Genomic DNA, 23,255 nt, shown 5'->3' on the forward strand with positions numbered 1-23,255 from the left:
TCTCCTTGAGGAGCTTCCATTTCCTGCCTTAGGAGGTGGTTATTCTGGACTTATCATCCCTCAGGCTCCCAAAGAGACCCCACCCAATAGTAGCCTTATCTTGAGGACTTTGCTCACACACACTCACGTATACACACACTCACACCCACACACACTCACATACTCACACACATTTTCCCTCAGGGGCCTGGGATGGCCTGAGTTTCTTGGGCATTTCTTCTATAACACCCCTCTAAAGCTTCATTGTCTTGGAAAAGGGCCCCCCCCTCCCCCTCCAGTTTTCTCAAGGGCCCAGGTTGGTAATGGAGCTACCATATTAGAAGGGGTTTAGGTCTGGTCAGGAGATTATATGGCTAGACCTGGAAGGGACCTTAGAAATCATCTGGTCCTATCTCCTCATTATACAGAGGGGGAAACTGAGACCCAGAGAGGACTTTGCCCAAAGTCACACAAGAGGTGTGTGGCAGTGGGATTTGAGCCCGGGGTTCATAGAGTGAGAGTAAGAAGGACCCTTCAAACCCATCCAGTTCAACTCTCATTTTTCAGACAAGGAGGTAGGGGCTCATAGAGTGGGAAGGTGGCTTGTTCAAAGGCTTACTACCCTACAAGCAATAAGGGACAGTCTCGGGATTCTAACCCAGGTCGCCTGCTGCCAAACCCAAGCACTATTAATAACTGCCTTTTCTGCAAGCACTTAAAGGTTTGCAAATCATTTTACATACATGATTATACTTGATTTTCAAGGCACCTCTATTAGAATTATGGGTCTTGTTATCCCCATTTTACTGATGAGGAAACTGAGGCTCCTTTTGCTGCTCATGGTCATGTCATAGATTTGAGCCCAGGTCTTCCTGACTCCAGGTCCAGCACTCTGGTCAGTTCACACTGATAGTACCCCCGGGGGTTTGGAGCTTGGCTATGCTCTCAGGGCTATCCCATACCCTGCCCCGTCCTCCCTGTCCTACACTATGCCGAGTCTTCACCTCTGGAGATTCAATCAGTCTCCATGTTATCATCACTGTCTAGTGGCTGTTCCCCTGCCCTGCCTTCCTCCCATTCCCTCCTGAGACTCTGTCTCTAGAGGGCAGCTCGATATCCAGATCAAAGTTACCGCCTAGTGGGGGCTCACCCTTTGGGGATTATTCTAAAGCAGAACAGACCCCAGGGACTGGAGCCCCAGTGAAGAGCGAACCTGAGTTGCTCCCACATATACTTTGTGGTTTTCCTGTCTGTTTGAAGACCTGAAGCAATCCAGGAAGTGCCAGCCTGAGTTATACTTAGTGGCGGGATCCTAAATAATGATTTCTTGGACTCCCTTGGATGAGTGTCCTGGTCCCAGAGCAGGTGCTCCAACTGCACCTGGCAGGTGCCGAGCGTTACTTAAAACAGACCAACAAACAACAACAGTGCCCCGACAATAACAACATGGCGCCCGATGTTTGTTTGAACTACCAAGGAGGGATCCTGGCCAAGAGCCGTTCACCAGGGAGGGGAGGGGTTCCTTGTGGCCCCAAAGGGGCAGTGAAAGATTGCTTTGTGTCTCCAGTCCCCTGCCCATGTGTACCGAGAAAGCTGGGGGAGGGGCCACCATCCTGCCCAGAGGAGATGGACGCAGAAAGAGATGGCTTGGAGTGGACGTGGTCTGTCGTGAATCTAACAAGCCTTCATCAGCTGGAAGGGGCCTTAGAGATTATCTAGTCAAACCCCCTCATTTTACAGATGAGGCCCAACATGGACAAATGACTTGTCCAAGGTCACCCAGATTTCACCATTCTCCTTGTGATTTGAGGACACTTCCCACAGTCTTCAGTTAGCTCTTCTACTTGTCCCTTCTTCTCACTAAAAAACAGGCTGTGAACCTGCAGGTGCCTGGCAGAGAATTGATAGGCTACTTATCAACCCACCTAGAAAATGAGACTGCCCTCCACCTCCAGAGCCAGCCAAAGGAGACCCTACCAGTGATTGTTGACATTTCTGCACACTGCTCTCTCTTATTGTCTTTCCTTTCCCTGGGCACAGGACATAGGGCTAATTCCAAGGTTCCTGCATGTTCTGAACTCAAGGGACTGGTAAATATGTTTGTACTAACCTGCCTGTCCTGTCCCTTGGGTTCCTGCCCTCCTCCTCTGATGCCAAGCAGCAAGGGGATCCGCCTGAGTTTCTCATTCACAGCGGGTTCAGCCGCCTGTTGGGAGAAGGGGAGTGGGATGTCTAAGGGGCCAAGGAACACGACAAGGGCATCCACACCGCTCCAGCCCCGTGGCACGAAGTGGGCCTCTGTGGGCATCTTACTAGACAGTGCTGGATTTTTGGATACATTCTAACACTGTCTGGTAACGATGTTTAAAGAGGAAACCCAACCCGGCAGGTACCTGAGGTCCCTTGTGAAGATGCTGGCGTTGGAGCTGCTGAACCACATTACAGAAGCGAAAAGAGGTCAGGCCTGGGGCTGAGGCCACCTCGCCAGGAACCCTCAAATCGACCTGTTGTTTGACAAGAAGCAGACACGCACTGAGCCCTAAGAAGGTGGGTGCTGGCAACACAAAGCTTGAGGTCTAGGAAAGGAAGGGTTGGTCTGATATCTCTGGGGCTTGGCCACCCACACCAGGGCAGTTACTGAAATGCTGTTACTCAAGGCCACAAGGAAATGGCCCCAGATCTCTGGTCGGAAAGTCCTGGCTTTGCTACCTGTCACCTGTGTGTGTCCTTGGGTAAATCTTGGGCAACTGAGCTCTCTGGGACTCAGTTTCCTCATCTATAAATCAAATTGGTTGGACTCAATGACCTCTATGCCCTTCCAGGGAGTGGTACCCAAGACCCGCCCTTGGCAAGACCTTTCTCCTTAGTTGAGTCATGCCAGGACTTACTTTTATCCATCTATAAATGGCTCCTATGGCATTTGCCTCCAGTATCTGCTTTAGTCTCAGGATGCCCTCCTGGGACCCCTTGTTCCTTTCCTCAGGGCATAAGTGACCAGTTATTTAGCCATCTAGGAACATGTAGAGGGGAGAACAATCCCTTACCTACCTGAGCTCAGCCTTCCAAGGACCCCAGGCCAGGGGGCCAAGAGAAAGTAGAATCTGGGCAGCTCTATGACTAAGCATTAAAATATGAAGCCCCACACCCTCCCTTTCCCCCTGGAACGCCCTCCATTGTACAGGGCCGCCCACAGAGGGTTATTTCTTTCAGCTGGAGAGGGATTACATTTCAGGGGAGAAACCCATTCTTTTTGTCTTCCAGACAATGGGGGAAAACCGTTTCCAACCTGGCTGCCATGCTGGAGCAATGATCAGATGGGGGCTAGAGGCATTGTGGGACTGGATTCTGTGAACAAGGATTAGCCCCATTGTTCTAAAAGTCACCCCCACCCCCCTTAGCGAGTGGGGGCTGGGGAAAGCTGGGGAGAGGCAGCAAACTATCTTTATTTCCCTAGAACAAGACCAGAACCTGCTCACTCACTCTCCCATTCTCAGTGTCCCTTCCTTTTATTTTTTTTTCTTAGAGAATATATTTGATGGGTGTGAGACCTAAATATAAAAATCTTTATCATTTAAAAAAACAAAAACAGAATGGAGGAAAGTGCCTTGTATAATTATGTGTAGGGGGATGAACTGAACCAAACAGAGAGATCACAGAAGATAAAGTAGATGGTTTCAATTGCAATGGTACTCAAGAGCTATTGCCCAACAAAATCAATGCAACTAGAATAAGAAGGGAAACTATCAATTGGGAAAATGCATTTGACAATTTAAACCCCTAATAACTGCAGGGATTTTGAGCTACTTTTAGCCATGCTCAGAGTTGAAGGGGGGCAGGCAAGCAGCTCAGTCAATATCCACCAAGAGATTTGTGATCTCATGAGGGTACCAATCAAAAACCACCTTCTAACTTAGTAGTGAAGTCTTGACTTAGCCAGTTGCTTGAGACCAAGGGGCTTGAAGTGGCTGCTCACTTGATGAGTATCAGAGTCAGGGTTTCTGACCCCAGATCCAATTCTGTACTCACATCATGCTGCCTTCTACAATGTAAGGCTGTGCCTCATTTTCTGGACCCTTTGTTGGTGTCCCTGTGTTTTAGAGCTAATCCCTAAAGAATGAAAGATCTGCCATTTCTTTGTATTTCCACAAAAGCAGCTAGAACAGATGGAGAACATCTGCTCTTCAGGACACAGGGAGACGGGTGGGTACCTGTTCCTCTGTTGGCTTAGGGTGTGTTAATAAGCATGCTCAGTGTTTGCCCACATCGCCATTTCCTCTTCTAACCACCAGGACTTTTGAAGGGAAAAAAGAGATTCAAACCCATTGCCTTCCTTTCTCTTTGTTATAGTATTGATAATAATAATAGCTGTCATTTAGATAGGCTTCCATCCGTTATCTCAATGGAGCCTCACAAAGGCTTCTCAGTGGAGGTAGGGCCCACAAGTATTGTTCTTGGGGCACTAACCTTCCATGCTCCAATGGCTCCTCTGTGGCATCGATGGGATGGTCCCTTCAAAAGGGCCTCACCTTTTTGGAATCCCTCCCAGCCCCAGAGTGTTGGAAGGGGTCTCAGAGGGTCATCCAGCCCAACCCTCATTTTGTAGAGGTGTGAACCCTGGCCCAGAGAGGTTAGGTGACCAATCCAAAGGCACACAGGTAGCAAACTGATCTGAAGCAGGATCTAGCAGAAACCCCAGAGGCCAGCCCCTGAAATTTACAGTTGGGGAAATTGAGACCGGAGAGGTTGTGACTTGCTCAAGGAAACACAGGTGAGAAGTATCAGGGCCTGATCTGAATCCAGAGCTAAGGTTCTTCCTACTTTTCCCTGGGCCTGCGCCAGGTGAGTTTCTCAGCCCAGACCAAATGGCCAGAGCCTGCAAAGCCCAGACTCTCCCCAGCTCCTCCTTCAGAGGGCACATGTCTTCCGTGGAAGTGGGTTCAGGGTTAAAGCTAGATGAGGGTGCAGCTAGAGGCCAGACCCAGCCCTTAGGTGTGGGCCCTCCTTTGTCTCCGAGCCTGGGATTACAGCTCAGGGCCCCGCCCAAGGAGAGGAGGGGCTTGCCCTCTTCAGGGCTCTGTTCCCTGGCTGAGAAGGAGGAGGCTGGGAAGGTTCCTGGTAATTAGCTTGTGTTACTGATTAACTGCTCTGAAAGCCATTCAGGAAACGTGGGAGATGGGAGTGACCCGGCAAACTGGATTTTAACGACTATCTAAGCAAGCTCATTTGCAGAATAAGCCCTGGTCCGGGGTGTTTGCAAATCCCCCAGATGGCTGGCCAGGATGGGGCAGGGGGTAGACAAAGAAAGTGGAAGTGACTGAGCCGCTGAACCAAAGCAGAGACGGTTAGGTCCCTTCAAGCCCTTCACCCCAAAAGCCACCTAACAATTCTTACTCCACCAAAGAGGCAGCCTGGTAGAATGGAAAGACCACAGCGGTCAGAACCGGAGACCTGGGTTCCAATCCTACTTCTCTCTCTGATTAACTGTGGGACCCTGGGCTTCAGTTTCTAAAGTAAAGGGATTGACCTCTGAGGTTTCTTCAGGTCTGTGTTAGCCTAAGTCACAGGTTCTTGGGAATGGATTTAAAGGTAGGAGGAAAATCTTGCAGGCCATCAGGGACTGATTATTCATTTTACAGGTGAGGAAACAGGCCCAGAAAAGGTAAGAGACTGGCCCACAGTCACTCGGTCGGTTGGTGTCCGAGGCAAGATTTGAAGCCCGGAGTCCAGCATTGTATCCACACTACACCACACGAAGCCTCAGTTTGCTCATCTATAAAATGGGAGTGAGGGGAAATGTAAACGCCTTGAAGGCAGGAACCGTTTCACTTTGCCTCCAAATCCCTAGAGCCTGGGGTTCCTGGCCCATGGCAGCTAGGGGCCCATAATGTTTGTTGATTGACTGATGGAATTAAACACACTCTCAGTCTCTACCTCACAGGACTGTTGTGAGGCTTCGCAAACCTTATTTTACCTTATTTGAAATCTCAGCTTCATGAACCTTCTGTACTATTAAGAATGTGGGGCTATGTATGGACACATTTCCCTAGAGGGGAAAACGGACCTTTCGGGGCTGCACGTGGGCCTCACTCCAGCAGGAATTCCTTTTCTTTGAAGCGGTTTAAGCCACATTGCCAATTGTTCCCAGCCTCACCCCACCCCCACCCTCGGGGACCCCAGAGCTGCCCAGGAGGCCTGCCCCCTTTCCCCCATCTCCTCTAGGGATTCTCTAGTCTGAGCCATGAGGGGCATCCCGAAGCCAAGGCTGGCAATGGCCGTCGGTGTTGAAAGCAGCCAGGATGGACATCTCGACCGAATGTGGCATGCCTGCTGATTGGTGTCTTACCAGACAAAGTTAGATCTCGCTATTTCCGTCTAATACTGTCTGGTAATGCCATTGGTCACATGGCAAGATCTTCATCTCCGTTGGGATGGGGCCTCCGAGCTGGCGAAGGTGTGATGGGTGCAGGGAAGACTGAGCTCAGGGCCTCGGCCCTGGAGTTGGGTGTAACTGGAAAGCCAATTCTAGTGGACTGGTCCAGAGTCCAGCCTGATGGGGTGGAGTGGAGTGGGGTGGGGTGGGGATGGGAGTTCCCACCCAAGGCCATTCTGTTATAATCACAGGCCCCACCCCTTCCTTTGGGCACTTGTCCCAGATTGCCTCCATTCCCCATAGGCCCAACCCCTGTCTCCTGACTCTTATCTCACCCATTAAAATCTGAGCATTTTACATCACTTAGTTTTTCTATCTGTATCCCTGTTCTTTGGGAGAGTACACAGTAAGTACTTAATAAATGCTTTTCATTCATTCATTCATCCATCCACTCACTTATTTATTCATTCCCCTAGGACACAGAGGTAGCTAGTGACAAAGTTAGAACCCTGATCCTAGTCTTCTGACTCCAAATCTGGGGCCCTCTCACCCACCCCCATGACCTAGGTGCCCACCTGACTCCGAAAGCCAAACCCTAGAGTGCTCTCAAAGGGCTTTAAACCTTGAAGGGGATCACAGACCCATTGATCAACTGCCTTAGTTTACAGATGAGGAGACTGAGGCCCAGAGAGGTAATGGCAACTCCCCCACAAGCAAACTTATAGGATCTCAAACTTCAAACTGGAAAGGACCTCAGAGGTCTTTTTCATTGAGGAGGAAACTGAGGCTCAGAGAGGTCAATGACTTGCCTGGGGGATACACTTCGGGATTTGGTCTTCAGACACCAAACCCAGCACTCCTTCCATTGAACCCTGCCGCTTTCTGCCTTCCTGGAGCAGAGTCGTCTTTTCCACAGAGCTGGGATGAGAGGATTTGGCAAGGTCACAAGCCTGGCCTGCCTGAGGTCATACACCAAATCAGGCCCAGCAACCAGGGGTGCTGGCTCCTCATTTCCTGCCCATCCAGCTCAGCCAGACCCTTTTGTTGGAAGTAAGCTTTTTTTCCCCCTCTAACAAGGCCCTCTATTCATACGAGTTTTAAAAATTGAACCGAAGGTAATTTGAGGAGGGAGTGAGAGGGAAGGCTTCCTGGAGGGGGTGAGCCTGCCAGCACTGAGCAGGAGTCATGCTTTCCCTCTCCCCAACTTTGCTTTTATTCTTTCTGGAAGCTGAATTACAAAGCTGAGGCTCAGGCTTCAAGGTCTTTTCTGGCCCATAAGGTGACAGATTCCAGAGTTGGGCAGGGGCAGCCAGTCATCAGTAGGGGTGGCCCAAGGGGACTGCCCCGCCTTCCGTTGCCTTCTGTGGGCCAACACAAGCAAGCCTTGCCTGCCCCGTGACTTGGGGCACTCAAGCACTTGAGAGGACAGCCTGGGAAAGGGGCAAGTTTAAAGTCAAGTTGAATGATCTCAGGTAGAGACAGCCACACGGATGGCTCTGCACAGAGAAGGGGGAATCTTTCAACCATTACCTGGAGCAGGTGAAGGGTCACCAGACGGCCGGCGCATGTGCCCTGCCCCGGAGTCCGTAGAATCTAGAATACATTCTATCTATCATAGAACACGTCTGGAGCTAGAAGGGACCTCGGAGGTCTTCCGACAGATGAGGAAACTGAGGCTCAGGGGGGTGAGGAGATGAGGTCACCCAGGCCTAAGTGGCAAAGCTGGCATTGACGCCCTGGGCTTTTCCTTCCCAACCCAGCCCTCTTTCCCTTGGCTTGCGCTCATCTCCCACATCTAATCTTTTACCAAGTTTTCTATAGGATTACCTTCTTCTCACCCTTGTTCCATCTTCACCGTGGGGTGGGGCCTCGTCTCCTCACGCCTGGACTGTGTGGTGCGTCTGCCGACCTCATCTCTCCTCGCTCCAATTCTCCTCCATTCAGCCACCGAAGTGATTTTCCTAAAGAGAAGATCTGACCAGTCACCCCCTACTTAAGAAACTCCAATGGCTCCCTATCACCTCCAGGATCAAGTGCAAAGTTCCCTGTGTGGCATTTAAAGCCTTCCACAGCCAGGCCCCCTCCTGCTGTTCCAGGCTCCCTGACTTTACTCCCCTCCATGTACCCGTAACCCCGGCCCATGTGGCGTTCCTGGCACCAGACCCTCCGTCTGTCTCCTCTGGGTTTGTTTTCTACTACCAGCTGCTCCCCACGCTCTTCCCACTCACCTCTGGCTCCTGGCTTCCCCAGTCGCCTTCAAGATTCAAGGGTGAGGTCCAGTTCCCCCTTCTGCAGGAAGCCCCAGTCCTCCAAGCTGCTAGGCCCTCCCCCTTTCAGATCACCTTCCTTCTATTCTCATCTATCTTCTAAGTCCGTAGTTATTTTCATGTTGTCTCCTCTCTTAGACTGTGAGCTCCCTGAGGGCGGGGACTGAGTTTTTGCCTTTCTTTGTGTCCCTGGTCCTTAGCAACTCTGCTAACCTGGCATGCAGTAAGCCCTAAATAAATGCTGATTGACTGACAGACTGACTAGAGGCTTGTTTTTCTTTCTATTAACTTCTAATTAATTCCATTAAGGATTATAGGGCCATGTATAGGGCTGCAAGGGGTTTCAGAGACCATGAAGTCATCAGAGAAATAAAATCACCAGCCCAAAGTCACACAGGAAATAAGTAGATATGACATTTGAACCCCAGTCTTCTGACTCTTACTGTCTCCCCTCAATTAGAATGTGAGCGCTTCAGAGATTTGTTTTTCTATTTGTATCCCCAGCTCTTAGCAGAGCAGACAGTGAATAATTAATAATTATTTAATTAACATATTAGTTTTATTATTACATTAATTAATATAGAATAATTAATAAATACTTTTCATCCATCCACCCCCCAAGATCACAGAGGTAGCAAAAGGCCAGATTAGAATTCAGACCCTGGTCATCTGACTCCAATGCAGGGCTCTCTTGTCTATCCCCATGATGAGGGCGCCATGCTTGTCAGCTTTGGGGGTGGGGGAGGCTGATCTTAGACCTCACCATATGGTGCATTAATATATAACACAGTCCAAGAGCACAGGCCTCTTGTCTTGCCTGAGTGGGTTCCTTTGGGTGCCTCAGTCTCCTTTCTAGCAGCAGTTACTCTAGAGGGGCTACCTAATAAATGACCCTCCCTAGGAGTCCGTGATTTGTAAACAAATCTGCACACCCCACAGTTTCCCCCACAGGGCACCCAGAAATAGGATCTCTGTAGAGTCCCCAGTGCCATAGTATTGAAATGGTGCATGACCCTAGAGGGCCGCCATCTTCCTTCCTATCACTGTGCCTGAAATGTGGGTGAGCGCGTACATGGCTTGGGGTATCATCAACCCAAGGAGGCCCACTCTGAAAGAAACCACTGCTCTGCTCTCCTCTTCCCATGTGGTCTTCTTTGCATCTCAAACCCCTTCTCCTTCATTTTTACCCTCCAGGCTCGCCAGAAAGCTCCTCAAACCCTCTGGGAAAGCCCCATTTGGTCCTAATTAGAACTAGGAGCTAGAAGGAATCCCCATTATATAGAAGACCTTCACCCGAGGCAAAGAGATGCGAACTCACTTGACCGAGGGTCCACAGGCATGAAAAGACAGAGGCAGAATTCTAACCCAGGTCCTAAGATCATAGATTTGGAGCTAGGAAGGGCCTGAGACATCATGCAGCAGCCCTCTCATTTGAGGGGAAACTGAGGCCCAGAGAGGTCTAGGTCCAAGGCCCAAGGTCGCATAGATGCTAAGCAGCAGAGCTACCATTCAAACCCATGTGCTCTGAGACCAGAGGGGAGACTTCCTGTGGCCCTGACCAAGCCCAGAAGCCCCTTCCTGCAGCCAGCCAGGCCCATCGAGGCCAGGCTAGTCAAATATTACGCAGACCTGTTACTGCCTATGTTGGGAAATTGGCCCGTTCCGATAGGCCGGGTTACTAGTGATGAGATAGCTGGGCCTTGCTGACCTCAGAAGATCGTGTAAAAAAAATTGGGTCATTAGTTATCACCTAAGAGAAGGAAAAGTCCTTTCTAGGTCCTAGAGACACCCTCCCACCCCAATCACTCATTATTTTTGCTTCATTGTTTTGCTCATTTGGCTTGAATCAGAAAGTTTTATTCATTGAGCTTAGATCAGTTCAGAGGTAATTGGACATTTTCATTGCACACATGCCACATTTTTTTTTAAAGACAGTGTCGCATAGGAGGCTAAGAGCTGGCCTTGAAGCCAGGAAGACCTTACATTCAATGACAGCCACTGTGTGACCCTGGGCAAGTTACTTCTCTTGGCCCTCTCTTGACTAGAGCTCCAGGTCACAGAGGAGGTGCTCATCTTTGCTGATAGAGGGAACATCCTCACCTGGGAGTTCCCTGAATCAGTGAAACCACAGCTTGATCCCAGAGTTGGGAGAGAATGATGATAAGTGGTATTTGGGCAATTCAATCCCATTGATTATCAAATAAATTATTGGGCGGGGCATTTTCTCTCTTGATCCAGAGGCAGAAAGGAGGGATATCTGAGCTTAAGCCGAGGGGTGGCTTCTAGAAAAGAGGAAGTGCCCCTGGGATGCTCAGCTAAGAAGGCTTTGGGGTGGGGGGGTGGGGCCTCTGGGACCCATTGGAGGGGCTGCGAGCCGGAGGCGTCAGGCCCAGAGATGGTACTAGCAGCACCCTGAGATGACACCCCAATGGCCCAGCCCTCGTTACAGCTCCGCTGGACCTGGGGAAGCCACCTCCTGTTTCCATGTGAATTCAGGAGGCAGAACTCCATCCTCCAGCTCTTCCCAGAGCATCTTCCCCCCTGGACCGCAGAGCAGTACCATGGAGGCTTTTCTGGAAAAAGGAAACATGGCTAATTACTGGGCAGCGAACCGTTGCTCTCAACCCAAACCCAGCTTCACAGCTGGACTGGCAGCTGCCAGCAAGAACAATGGACAGGATAGGCCTTTATGGAGCACTTACCACAGAGGGGGCTTTCCTTAAGTTATCATCTGAATCTCACAAAGACCTTGAAAGATAGGTTCTCTCATCATCCCCATGTAACTGATGACCGACGGAATCCAGCCCTGAGCCTGTGAGGTGGGAGAGACTCTGAGGCCTTAGGAGCATAGGACCCGAGACGCAGAGGTGGCAAGAATCTCAGAGGTCATCTGGGCCAGCCCCTTCATCTGACAGAGGAGGAAACTGAGGTCTAGATAGAAGTTAGGGGCTAGCCTAAGGACACACAAGGAGTTAGTTAGCAAAGGCACTTTTTGAACCCAAGACCTGGGACTCCAGAGTCGTGGAGTCAAACTAACCTCACATTCCATTTCTCTTGCAAGTCCACTGGAACTTAAGCTTAAATTTACTATAATACGGCTGTTCACTTTAGGAACTTTAGTAAAATTGTATGTATCACAAAAATAACCCTATAAATAAATCAAGTAATATTCCATTGATCCTCTGTCTAGGAATGATATCACAAGTAATGATATTATAGCAGATTTTTACATTTATATTACATTCATTTCTTATAGCACAATAGTATTCCATTACATTCTTATACCACAACTTGTTCAGTCATTCCCCAATTGATGGGCATCCTCTCAATTTCCAATTCTTTGCCACCACAAAAAGAGCTGCTATAAATATTTTTAGACATGTGAGTCCTTTTCCTTTTTTCTTTGCTCTAATTGGAATACAGACCTAGTAGTGATATTTTTTTTTACAATCATATTAAACGTATTTCCACATTAGTCATGTTGTGAAAGAAGAATCAGAACAAAAGGGGAAAACCAAGAGAAAGAAAAAAAAGAGAGAGAAACTAGTATGCTTCGATCTGCATTCAGACTCCATAGTTCTTTCTCTGAATGTGGATAGCATTTTCCATCATGAGTCTTTTAGAACTATCTTAAATCATTGTGTTGCTGAGAAGAGCTAAGTAAATCATAGTTGATCATCACACAATGTGATTGCTATTGTGTATAATGTTCTGGTTCTGCTCACTTCGCTTTGCATCAGACCATGCAAGTATTTCCAGGTTTTTCTGAAATCCACCTGCTCATCATTTCTTATAGCACCATAGTAGTCCATTACATTCATATACCACAACTTGTTCAGCCATTCCCCAATTGATGGGCATCTCCTCAATTTCCAACTCTTTGCCACCACAAAAAGAGCTGCTATAAATATTTTTGTACATGTGGGTCCTTTTCCCTTTTTTATGATCTCTTTGGGATACAGCCCTAGAAGTGCTATTGCTGGGCCAAAGGGTATGCACATTGTTATAGCCCTTTGGGCGTAGTTCCAAATTATTTTCCAGAATGGTTGAATCATTTCACAGCTCTACCAACAATGCATTAGTGTCCTTGCTTTTCCACATACTCATCAGCATCTGTCATTTTCCTTTTCTGCCATGTTAGCCAATCCATGTAAGATAAGAGATGGTACCTCAGAGTGTTTTAATGTGCATTTCTCTAAATATTAGTGGTTTAGAGCATTTTTTCATATGACTATAGATAACTTGGATTTCTTCTTCTAAAAACTCCCTATTCATATCCTTTGGCCATTTATCAATTGGGGGATTCCCAAAAATCTTTAAGGCCTGTGAAACTCTCCCCTCATAAAGGCCCTGCAAGTAAGTGTGAATGCCCTCCCCCCCCTTTTTTTTTCCAGATGAGGAAACTGAAGCCCAGAGGAGGAAGGTTACTCCTACAAGGTCATGCAGAAGAGAATCACTCCGGATTCTAACGCTCTAGATATGCCAAGAGCCCTTCCAACCTCCACCCAGTGAGGCCGGGAGTGCAAGCTTTATCATCCTTGTTTTACAGATGAGGAAATGGGGGCCTTCACCCCTGCTTTCTTCTCCTACTTCTGCTACTAACTCATGGCGTGGACTTTCCTCAAGAGACCTTGGATCTTTGGGCCTCACTTTCTCCAACTTGACTTTATGAGGGGCACCCAGGACCAAGGCCTCCTTTCCTTCCACAGACCCTTTTCCAATATTTTCATTGGGGGAAAAAAAAAAGAGAATGATTTTTCAACCAATGACTCCTTCCTCCTGTCTTTGCCCTGGCAGTGCCTTACACCTAGAATGCCATTCCTTCTCACTTCATCTCTCAGAATCCCTGGCTTCCTTCAGGGCTTAGCTCAGGCACTACCTATGAAGCCTGTTGTGCTCTCCCCAGCTAGCGCTTCCCCTCCCCAAAACCTTGGATCCATTTTATAGATATCTATGAATGTACGTCTCTCCCCACAAGAGTCACTCCCTGCTTCCCTGACTAGAACAGAAAGTGTCAAAGACGTTACTGGGGGCCTCTACACCCTGGGCATCTCCTCCCACATGCCCTACAGACATGTATGGGAATGTCCGCGAGGACTTTGCGCACTGATATCCAGTCATCCTCCATCATCCTCCATTGAGGGGTCAAATATATATACATATATATATATGTCTTCACGAAAGGCAATTTGAACCTGTCCCAAGATGTTTTCCAATATCAGAAATGAGCTGAGGGAAGAAATCAGGCTAGTGATGATTTCAGGGAATGAGATTGATTGAAATTGCTGGGTAATCAGCCCCAGATACCCAGAGGCAAACAGGCCAGGGCCCACTTGGGCATGGCAATTTACCACTGATTGGTTCGTGTGATTGAGTCAGATAGTAGGACCCAGAAAGGACCTTAGACACTGATTAGTCCAGCGTCTTAGTTTATAGATATATTCTCGTATTATATCATATTTAGTATAATATATGTGATATATTATTATCTTAACACCTACTATATGTTTGTGGATAAAGATAGAGTAGATGATGCCAACTATGACTGGAGCTCTGGCTTCAGGAAGATGAGTTCAGATCCTGCTGGGCACACAGTTAACTCTTCCTAGCCTCTGTTTCCATATCTGTAAAATGGGGATCATAATGGCACCTCCCTCACAGGGTGATGGTGAGACTCAGATGAACACAAGTTATTATTCCATGACTTGTCTAAGGTCACCCAGGTAATAGGTGGCAGAGACAGGGTTCAATCCCACAGCCTCAGACTCCAAATCCCCATATTCCTCCCTCTGTACTACATACTGTCTTCTGGGGTATCAGGTAATAGGCAATGGTCCCCTGCCCCCTCCTGCATCCTTTGCTATCTGGTGCAGGTCTCCATAGCATCATTTCTGCAAATTCTATATGCCTTTGTGTAGGTGTAGTTGTGAACTGATCCAACCACTCTGGAGAGCAATTTGAAACTATGTCCAAAGGGCTATAAAAATGTGCATACCCTTTGACCCAGCAATAGCACTTCTAGGGCTGTATCCCAGAGAGATCACACAAATGGGAAAAGGACCCACATGTACAGAAATATTTATGGCAGCTCTTTTTGTGGTGGCCAAGAATTGGAAATTGAGCAATGCCCATCAATTGGGGAATGGCTGAACAAGTTGTGGTATAAGAATGTAATGGAATACTATTGTGCTATAAGAAATGATGAGCAGGAGGACTTCAGAAAAACCTGGAAAGACACGTATGGACTGATGCCGAGTGAAGCGAGCAGAACCAGGAGAACGTTGTACACAGTAACAGCCACACCGTGTGATGGCTAACTTTGATAGACTTAGCTCTTCTCAGCAATGCAATGACCTAAGACAATTCCAAAAGACTCATGATGGAAAATGCTATCCACATCCAGAGAAAGAACTGTGGAGTCTGAATGCAGATCGAAGCACACTATTTTCTCTTTTTTTTTCTTTCTTGTGGTTTTTCTCTTTTGTTCTGATTTTTCTTTCATAGCATGACTAATGTGGAAATACGTTTAATATGATTGTACATGTATAACCTATATCAGATTAAATGCTGTCTTGGGGAGAGGGGAAAGGAGGAAGGAGGGAAATCTAGAACTCAAAAATCTTACAAAAATGAATGTTGAAAATGAAAAATAAATAAATTTCATTTTAAAAAAAACTGAAAAAAATCTATATTCCTTCCCAGGTCAAAAAGCATCAGGGTTCACTTTCCCAGGACCCCAGCAAGGGTCAAGAGAAGAGTCCACTACACTGAATTTCCAGTCAATGTCCTCCTACCCATCCAGAGACAACTTTGATATGGCTTCCTAAACGAGTATAAATCAGAGGGATGTAGGCCATTGTCCCTTAGAATCTAAGTCTGGACCTTTCCAAAGGCCTAAGGAAGATTTAAGAAGAGGGTCAAAGAGGCCTCTCAGGGTTTTTGTGACCTTGGAAAGGAGAGAAGAGAACAAACATTTCTAAAGTGCCTACTATGTGCCAGGCACTGTGTTAAGTACTTTACTGTACTTAAAGTACTTAACACAGTGAGGGAGGGAGGTGGTATTATTATCCTTATTTTACAGTCGAAGAAACTGAGGCAAACAAAGGTTAAGTGATTTGCCCAGGGTCACACAGCTAGTGTCTGAGGCTGGATTTGAACTCATCTTCTTGACTACAGTCCCAGCTCTCTACCCACTTTGATAATTAGCTGCCTCTCCTTCTCTCTTCTCTCTCCCTCTCTCTCTCTCCCTTTCTTTCACCTTTTCTCTCTCTGTCTCTCCCTCCCTCCCTCTCTCCTCCTTCTCCTCCTTCTCCTCCTCCTCCTCCTCCTTCTTCTTCTTCTTCTTCTTCTTCTTTTCTCTCTCTCTCTATCATTTTCTGTCTGTCTCTACTCTCCTCCCACTTGACTGATTGCTCCCACTCAGTCTGCTTTGCTGGATCATCATCCATTCCTGCCCCACCCCAAGCTGTGTGTGTCTCCCAAAGCTCTGTCCTGGTCCCTCTTTTTTCTTTCTTTACACCTCCCATGGGTGAAATCAGTGGTTGTCACAGTGTGGTCTGGGGACCTCAAGATGCCAAAGAGATCCTTTCACAGGACCCATAAGGTCCAAATTCTTTTCATAGTAACGCTAAGATGTTTCAGTTTCTAATATGGTAGACAGCACCCAAGTAAACAAAAGCCTGGGGTGGGGAAGGGCTCCTTAATCATTTTCAAGAGGGTTAAAAGGGCCTGAGATGAAATAGTTTGAGAACTTTGGGGTTAAATGTCATCTCTACACAGATGACTCCCAGATGTATACATGCTGCCTTGATTTCACTCCTCAACTCCAGGTAAACAAACACCAACTGCCTCTAGAGCTGTGGGTCTCATCCTGAGTTCAAATCTGGCCTCAGACACTTACTAGCTGGGTGACCCTGGGCAAGCCACTTCACCCTGTTTGCCTCAGTTCCTCATTTGAAGAAGGAAATGTCAAACCACTCCAGTATCTCTGCCAAGAAAACCCCAGATGATATCATGAAGGGTCAGACACAACTGAAATAACTGAATGACCGATGTCTGCTGGGTATCTCAAACTCACCATGTCATTACCTTTCCCCAGAAGCTCCCCCTGCCCCCAGCTCCCCTCTTTCTGTCCAAGACATCGGCTCATCTTTGACTCTCCCTATCTCCATATATCCCACTAGTAGCCGGATCCGTCCATCCCACCCTATAATCCCACTTGCACCTGTCCCGTTTTGATACTAACATAGCCATAGCCCTGGTCCAATTAACCAATAAGCATTTTTAAACACTAGATGGTTATGCTAGGTACTAGATATACTAAGACAAAATTGAAACAGATCCTGCCTTCATGGAGCTTATATTTTATAGGAATTGTTTCCGTTTCAGCCAGAAACCCCTCCCAGATTGATTTTTTTTTTTTTTAGCTAAGTAAAGAAGTCATTCTTTGCCTCATTTCTTACCTAGCCTTAATCACTGAATAGGTATTGGGTCAGTCAAACAGAGACCCATTAAAGACTTTAGCTTGAAAAAGCCACAATCCCCCATTGCATCCTGGGCCATCTCCAGTTGTTCTGATCTACATCTCACCACTGGACCCAGATGGCTCTGGAGGAGAGAGTGAGGCTGATGACCTAGCACAGCTCTCCTCACTTAAATCCAATTCACTTGCATGTCACGGCATCACCTCCAGGATGTCATGGTCCTCTTTGAGAATGAAGGGCAAACAACACTTTATAGGAGAAGACAATATGTATAGAAATGTCTACATGAAATAAATATAAAATAAATTAATAAATACAACATGCCAATAACTACATAATAATAGCGTGCAGTTTATAGGGCTTCAAGGTTTGCAAAGTATGTTATTTCCTGCGAGCCACGCAATGACCCTGGGAAGCAGGTGCTATATTATTATCCCATTTAACAGATGCAGAAACTGAGGCCAGGAGACCAATAGAGGTTAGCTGACTTGCTTTGGGTTATAGAGCAAAGTAAATACATGGGGGCTGCTTCCTTTTCCTGTAGTTTTAAGAATCTTCAAATTCCTCTGGGAGCAAGCTTAGGAAATGAGAACTTAATGAGGGACCCCGCCATTGGTGAGTCCCCCAAGCCTGGGACACCCCGTTCTCATCTCACTCTCCTGGTGTCCTTCATACAATCCTTACAAGATATATACAGTCAATGGAGGTGACCTTGGAGGAGAAGTAGTGATGTGGACATACTAACAGAGGCTTCCCTCCCTTTACAAAGCCGTTTGCCTGCAATAATATCACCCCCTCCCTCAACAAGCCTTTCAGGTGTGTTCTGTTCCTCTCAGGAGCTCTGGTAGCCCCTCTTTTCTTCTTAGATAAGAGGATATCTTCTTTTCTAAGGTAAAAAGCCCTTCTATTTCCCTTTTTTTTTTTTTTAAAGAAAAGTAGGAGAGACAGAGGTAAAGGTAAAGGGATGGGCTCTGGGTGCCCCTAGAAGGGGGCCTCCCCTCTGGCTCTGCTCTGTCACTGCAGGCTGGATGTCCCAATAGGCCTACCTATTGTCTGAGCATCAGGTGGCCGGAGGCTGCCTGACCTTCCTGGGAACATTCTGTGCTGGAAAAGAACAGGCTGAAGACAGCCGGTACCCTCCCCTGGGCGGCATTGCAGAAGGTCCTATGGCCCAAGGGACTTGGTGCTGAAGAGAAAACAAACCAGAAGCTCCAGCTCCACCCGTCCCAGCTTCCTGTCTCGGGGGACAAGCTCCTGCCATAGGGAACCTTTCAGAGATCTCTGCAGCCCAGAGTTTGGGGAGGGGAGGTTTGAGGGGAGGGAAACCATCTGGAGAGACCCTACAGAGATTTGTTGTTATCATTCATTCGTTTCAGTTGTGTCCGACTCTCCATGACCCTATTTGGTGTTTTCTTGGCAGAGATACTGGAGGGGTTTGCCATTTCCTTTTCCAGCTCATTTTACAGATGAGGCAAACAGGGTTTAGTGACTTACCCAGGGTCATCCAGCTAGTAAGTGTCTGAGGTCACATTTGAACTCAGGTCTTCCTGCCCCCAGGTCCAGCACTCTGTGCACTATGGCACTACCTAGGTGCCCCTGGAACAGGCCTGGTTGTGAAGGGCCTTAAATGCCAAACAGAGGAGGTAATAGGTAGCCGCTGGAGCTCATGGAGCAGGCAGAGCTGACCTCGCCAGCTCTGCAATTTAAGAGAATCACCTTGGGAGCTGTGTGGAGGTTGAATGAGAGTGGGGAGAGCCTTGAGGCAGGGACACCAGTCAGGAGGCCATAGCAATAGCCAAGGGGAAAAGATGGCGGCCATGGGAGTGGAGAGAAGACTGGGAGACAAAACCTGACACTCGAGGTCCTCAGTACCTCCCCAGCGCTGACATTCTACGGCCTCAGGCTCTAAACTCAGCATCCCATGACTGCATTTCTGTTAATGGCTTCACCAGAGACCCAAGATGAATGAGCGTATTTGTGTCTTGACTTGCAGGCCTTCCAGGTAGAGCACTATCTCCACCAGAACCCCGAGGGACCACCAGCCCCTCCTGATTTCTGCTTAACCTCATACTCAGCACCCCTGGTTACCACCACGTGAACCCTGATAAGGACCCTCTCCCCTTCCTTGGGGAACCCAGACTCCCATCTCCAAGAGTGTCAGCAGGTCTGGGAAATTCCTCAAGGAAATTGACATTCCTTTCATTCCCGGAAATACGTGGGATGAGCTTAGTTCCAGTTTGCCGGGCTGCCCCACCCCATTCCCAAGCAAGACCCAAGCAAAGGGCCCCTCCCAAGGACAGAGGACTGGCTCAGTTAGCTAAAAATTCTGAAGTCCTGTAAGTGTTCTAAGTACTGAGTGACTTTTTCTCCCCTTATCAATTCTATAGGGTGGGGTAATGGAAAGAGTGATGTTAGATATGGCGAGTTCTGGGGAATCTAGCAAATAATATTTCTAGGATTCCTAAACCTTGCTGCAGGTGTTAGCCTGGGGGCTGCCTCTAGCTCTCATGCAATTCTCTTGGCCAGCTTCTAGCCACCACCTACCAAAATAATCCTCTGAACCCATTACTCCTCAGCTTAGAAAGCTTCAGTTGCTACCTGGTGCCCTGAGGATAAAAAACAAAAACGTGACCTCCTTAAAGTTCCTTATAATCTGACTCCAATCAACTTTATTAACTCTTTGTTAAATTAGCTAAACTGACTTCATTTACAATTTCTGAGACTCTGCATTCTGGCTGCCTTCCTCAGGCTTTGTTATGCATTTAAGGAGTTGGCTGTATGATGTGGCTCCCAGGAGAAGCTAATGGAAACTTTGACTGTATTAAGAAAGGCAGGGATCCAGAAATGAGAAGGTGACTGATTGTCCCTGGGTACTCTGCCCAGGACAGACCTCATCTGAGGTATTGTGTTTAATCCTGGGCAAATTGTCCTTAAGAAGGAAACTGATCAATTTGGAACTCCAAATTTAAAAAAAAAGTGAATGTTAAACACTTTAAAAAAAATATTTGGAAATATTTAATGAAATAAATAAATTTGATTTTTAATTAAAATTTTAAAATTATTTTAAATTTTTTAAAAATTAATTTTTGACATTTTTGAAATGAAAAAATTTAATTATTAGTGAAGGAAAACTCAGAAATTAGGGAAAGGGTTGGCAAAAGATTAAGGAAGGAAATGGCATAAGGGGAAGGAAGAGAGCCTGTGGGAATAGGCTTGCCTTAACATATATGAAGCAAAACTCATTGGAGGGACAAAGTACTATCTTAAAAGGGGAACAACAAAACCTATTTGTTTTTTAACATTCATTTAAGAATTTTAAGTTCCAAATTCTCTCCTTCCCTCCAGCCCCTCCCCTCCCCATTGAGAAGGCAAGCAATACGATAGCCATTATACACATAAAAGAACAAAAGCTCTTTTAAAAAGGAGAATATTCAGAGGAAAATGGCCAGGATGACGAAGGGCTCTGAGTCTGGCAAATGCAATGGTTGAAAGAACTGGGGATGCATAGCCCAGACAAAAGAAGACTCGGGGAGACATGAGGGCTATTTTCCTACAGGGGACACTGTGTTGATAGAGATAGGATGAAATGGCAATACTTGAACAAGTAGAGGTGTCAGCCTTGGTAAGGAGGGAGGCCAGTTCATTGGGTGAGACTGTAGTGAAAGAGAAGGCACCTGAGTGACAGGAGATGAGGAAGAGGGGAAGAAGAGAGAGCTCACAGAGAATGGCCTCATTTTTTTTTCCTATAAAATATGAGACAAGGTTCTCAACTGAGAGAGCAGGGGGAGGAGAAGACAGAAATTTTGAGGAAGAATGGAAAGGTCTGGAAGGACCTCTGTGGAGAGTGGGAGAGAGGGTTGATAAGGGAGGTATATAGTAGGATTGCCCAGCAGCAGTGAGGGCCCAGTTAAAATTGTCTAGTCAGGACCCAGTCAGGATGGTTGTGTGATTTTCTCTCTCTTTGTTCAGCAGCACATGTGTAGGGAGTGAAGGTGATGGATGGGGGGAAATGACCCAATGTTGAGCTTTGGTTGGATGTAATCAGAGATGTGATAAGGGGGCTAGGGCCTCAAAAGAGGAGGGCAGTGGAGAATTTAATTGGCTCACCAAGGAGTCCAGATGAGGAGAAGAGGAGAGAGTCATTAGTGCAGGGGAGATGGCCATGGTGTAGATGGAGAGAGTAGGGTGATGTAAAGGAAAGCAAAGGGAGAGGTGAAAAGCCAAGAGATTATGGCCAGATAAAGGGATTATTGAATTCTTGAACACGGAGGTGGTGCATTTGTGGGTGATGGCAAGTTCAAATGTCTGAACATCTTTGTGTGGGGGGTGGAGGAGTAGCTCATGGGAGGACAGTAGGGTGAGGAGCCAGGTGGCTAGGGTGTTGGAGGGAGAGTCAATCTGTATGTTGACACCCCCTAGTATGAGGGCAAGAGTTGGGGAGGAGAGAAAATTTGTGACCCAAGTACTGAACTTATTGAGGAAGAAAAGGAAGTGACCTGGGGAGTCTGTAGATAACAGCTGCAAGGATTTGATTGGGTGAGAGATATGAAGAGCATGAACCTCAAAGGATGAGAGGTTCCTGAGTGCTGGAGGAAGGAGGAGAACCTGGAAACGGCCATGGGGAGCAAGGAGGACTCCAACCCCTCTGCTTCAACCTGTGAGCCACGGGGAAAGAGGGAAGGGGTGGCCGGCTCTAGAAAAGGAGGCCAGGGCAGCTCTCGCTTTTCGGCTTCCTTCAGCATTACTTTATCAAGCATTTGATACAGAAGGGAAGCATCACATTCCCAGTACTCGGCACACAATAGGCACTTAATAAATGCTTTAAAAAAAGAGCTTTTGCAGAGGACATTTACTTCAAAGATATAACCAGAAAAAAAGTAGATAATTTCCCCTAAAACCTTGGGTTCATGGTCCCCACATCCCCTTGGAAGGGAGACAGATCAGGTTCACAGCTTAGCTCAATTCCTACATAGCATTAGTCTAACCAAGTTCCAAATCCAAAGCTCCCCAATAGGAAGAGGGATATTGCCCTTACCTGCCCAGTTGACTACATGGTGCCCCTGTGGTGAGTGGAAGGGGCCTCCACACCTGGATGCCACCAGAAATCAGGCTTAATTTATGCTTCTTCGTTGATTGAGAGAAGGCACTTACTAAGTACTTTATCAAATGAATGAATGTTAGTCAATAATGATTTATTAAACACCTACTGTGTGCGAGGCACTGTGCTAAGCTGTGGAGATACAAAAAGAGGCAAAAGACAGATGCTGCCCTCATGGAGCTCACAATCTAATGAAGAGCTCATAATCTCATGAATGAACGTATGAATGCTGGTGACCCCCAAGCACAGTATGGTAAATATTGTTAATTTTAATGATACTGCTCAGTGCTGAGGCAACATTATTCTTGGATCCCAGATCCTTAAACCCTGATCTCCCCTGCTGATCATTTTTAATGTCCCTACTACCTCCTGTAGTCACTAATAAGTTGAGATTTCACTTATCTACATCCCATGACAACCAAGGTCTGGAAAGAAGGTGGTCCTCAGAAGTCTGACTTTCAAAGCCATAGATTAGTAGCCAACCCCTTCAGAAAGTTCTCCATGTCCTCTCTACCTTATTTGCAGAGGTAGGGGACTACAGGTGTAGAATATTGGACATTCTGAACTCACCCAGATCCACAGTCTAGACTTCTTTAGCTCCTCTTTCTTCTCATCTATCATTTTCCCACACGGCAGAAACCTCTGCCCTGAAGGCCCTCTCTCCAGAACCACTATTTCAAGAGGGGCTCCCGAACATGCCTCACCTTATTCACAAGTCCACTGTCTGGACTGTTGTCCTCCTCTTCCTGCTCTTCTCATCAACAGGCACGTTCTGAGGGGTACCCCTCCCATCCTTTCCAGCTCCTCTTTGTGGGTTGTCCTACTCCGTTAGAATGTAAGCCCCTTGAGGGCAAGGACTGTCTTGCCTATATTTTTATCCCTAGCATTTAGGACCGTGCCTGGACAACAAAGCAAGGATTAAATAAACGCGCTGTTGCTGTATGTCTGTCTCCCTCTCTCTCTCTCTCCCCTTTCCTTCCTCTTTCCATTCATCCATCTATCTATCTATCTATCTATCTATCTATCTATCTATCTATCTATCTATCTATCTATCTATC

The sequence above is a fragment of the Vombatus ursinus genome, unplaced genomic scaffold, assembly GCF_900497805.2.
Source record: "Vombatus ursinus unplaced genomic scaffold, bare-nosed wombat genome assembly UNPS02010822.1, whole genome shotgun sequence".
In the NCBI taxonomy this organism is placed as follows: domain Eukaryota; kingdom Metazoa; phylum Chordata; class Mammalia; order Diprotodontia; family Vombatidae; genus Vombatus; species Vombatus ursinus.